We start from the raw sequence: 3,153 nt of genomic DNA, 5'->3' as shown, positions 1-3,153 counted from the left end.
GCTTGTCAAATCTGGTGAAAGAAGTAGTACTTGATTATTTGAGTGCAGACAAGAAGAGTAGGACTTCCCAACCTGTTTACTACCAAAGAACAGATCAGTCTTGAAAAACTTAATTTGCATAGTCCTTTGAATCCACTTGCATATTTTCCCAGCCAAGGTGGCCTCAGTATATGAAGATATTTTTGTGGAACGTAATGTGGGGTGCTCTACCAACGAGCGTAAAGATACAAGAAAGAGGAATCGGGTCCGATCGTTGCTCGGGGTGCAAAATAACTAGTGAAGACCTTGTCCACCTCGTCATGGGATGCCAGGTAATCAGTGGCATGGCTACCCACCTCTTCATGGGATACTAGGATTTTACATTCTGACAATAGTTGAAAATCTGCTTGTTGTTTCTTACAATCTTACTCTCCTTTTTTCATTTTAGAGAGGTTTTCTCTTAAGTGAAGCAATGAGTGACACATGGAGGGTCTCTCCTTCCTTGAAAAAACAAGTGAAAGGGTCATGAAGGCTTTTAAAAACAATAAGAAAGTGATAAAATTGCTAGGTTGAATTAAATTGGTATCAGTATTTGGGAAAGGATTGCCTCAGGTTAGTCTTGAGCCGATTGAAAATCAAGACTAGCTAGCCACAAACCATGGTAAACGGAAAAAAAACCGGCAAAATATGTGAGAAAGTCGTCCAAAAGTTTTGTAAATCTCAAAAATTTTGCTAGTATTTTTGGTTTTCTTCTTTGTGATGAGGAAACTCGATCAACAGTTGCTTAATAAAAGAGACTTTCACGAACGTTAACACTGACTGAAATCAAACAATAAAATGCAAGAAATGTAAATCCATGTGAAGTTGTGAAATGAAAGGTGAAATAAAAAGAACTAATTAATATATGTGTGTGTGTAAAGAATTTACTAGAATTACTTTAGCATTCTAAAACAATAGAATGAAAAAAAAAACACACGTGTGTATGTGTGTGTAAAATTTACAAAAATTATGCAAGGTGAAGCTTCACTTTAGCATTCTAAAACAATAGAGTTCAAGAAAAGTAAAGACATGTCCGGATGCAAAATGAAAGGTAAGTCTCCATCATGTACTAAAGCCAATGAAAGTCTCCCTTATCCAACACAACACTAAGGGTTTCTTTTAGAAAGCCAACAAGTGAAAGGGTCACAATGGCTTTCTACAACAGCAAGAAAATGATAAAATCGTTAGGTTTAGTTTAACCAAAACTATATAAGGTAAAGCATTATTTAAGAATATCGCTTTTATTAAGGGACTGAGTTTCCTCCTTGCAAAGAAGCAAACCAGAAATAATAGTCAAATTTTTGAATTTGCAAGATTTTTGAGCTAAATTCTCACATATCTCACCATTTTTTTTCTTTTACCATGGTTTGCTCATTTAGTATGTGTGTGTATGTGTAAAATAGATATATGTATGTGTGTACGTATATATATATGTATAGAATTTACCAAAATTATGCAAGGTGAAGTTTCACTTTTGCATTCTAAAAGAATACAATGCAAGTGAAGTCAAGCCGTGTAAGGATGTGAAATGAAAGCAGAAAAAGGAAGATTCATTTAATATTTTAAAATGAAAACAATATTTAAGGTAAGTCTCCATCATGGCACTGAAAACAATGAAAGTCTACCTAACCCAACACAACACTAAGGTTTCTTTTAGAAATCCAATAAAGCTGCTTCATATTTACTATAGATTTTTTGACATGTGTCTCTCAAGAAAGCCTTAAAAGTTTTGAAGAAAAAGACATCATGTCATTTTTTCAAATGTTGTTTCCCACAGCTAGCGCTAGCTGCATCTATCTATTATATAATCATGGAGATACTACTTCTATACTATATATGAAGTAGCTTAAAATTTTTGAGGAAGGAGAGGGCCTCCTGGTGTCATTCACTGCTACACTTCAAAAATACACCTTAGAATGAAGCTTGGGACTTGTGAATCTTTTCAAATGTTGTTTCCCATAGCTAGCGCTAGCTGCATCTATCTATTATATAACCATGAAGATACTACTTCTATACTATATATGAAGTAGCTTAAAATTTTTGAGGAAGGAGAGGGTCTCCTGGTGTCATTCATTGCTTCACTTCAAAAATACACCTTAGAATGAAGCTTGGGACTTGTGAATCTTTTGAACTTTCAACCTGACAAGTTTAACAAAAATTGGAGTTGATTCTACTTTTGCTTTTGAAATCCAATTGAAGGGTGGCTCAACTTTCTTTTTTGAAAGCCAATGGGCATAAAAATTTAAAATTTAGGAACTATTCATATGTACTTTTGCAAACGTTTACCGGTCTATTTCAAGAAAAACTTCGAATCTAGCTAGGATCTTGTTATCTTAGGCCATTAAAAGAACACTAGATCCCAATTTTTAATGAATATCAAATACCACACTTGAATAAGCCCCAAAATGGAAGGACATCTATGTGCGTGTGTGTGTGTCAGAAAGAGAGATAGAGAGAGAGAGGTCTCAAAGAGGGTACCAAATATATATTTTTCCAAAATAATTTTGAATGCAAAAATTGAAAATATATAAGGAGACAATAAAACAGCTTTTGTTTTTTAGGTCAAAATCTAAAAATTTGAAAATATTTACAATAAAACTTGCCAAAAATTATCGGTTTTCTTCAAGACGAGCTTGGAATGTAGCCCAAACTACGTAAATTTATCCGGTTACAAATACATTAAACCCCAATCTTTTGTTAACATGGGCCTTGAATAACCCCAAATTGGAAAGGCATAATGGATGTAGAAGAGTTGGAAGCTAAGTATATCCACTGTCACTCTCTGACCACCCCAAGGATAATATTTGACAAAAAGATGGGTGCACCTATCAAAAATTTGTTACACCCTTGCGTGGGGCATCGACATGAGAGAGAGAGAGAGAGAGAGAGAGAGAGAGAGAGAGAGAGAGAGAGTTTTCCCAACAACCTGGCAGCAAACCAAAAGCAAAAAAAAAGGGAGTCAATTCTACGATAAGAAATGTTTCATCTACTTATATTGTTTTTTCTAATTGAATTAATCAAAAAAATAAAAGCTGAAATAAAACCCTTTCAGTTTTTAGGTTGAAATTTTAAGGATTGTCGGTACACTAAAACTCGCAAATTTTTTTCAAATTTATTCAAGGAAAGCTTGAAATG

This window comes from Adiantum capillus-veneris, chromosome 9 (assembly GCF_014529385.1).
Source record: "Adiantum capillus-veneris isolate H3 chromosome 9, ASM1452938v2, whole genome shotgun sequence".
NCBI classification, from domain to species: Eukaryota; Viridiplantae; Streptophyta; class Polypodiopsida; order Polypodiales; family Pteridaceae; genus Adiantum; species Adiantum capillus-veneris.
Note: the sequence above shows the minus strand (reverse complement) of the source record.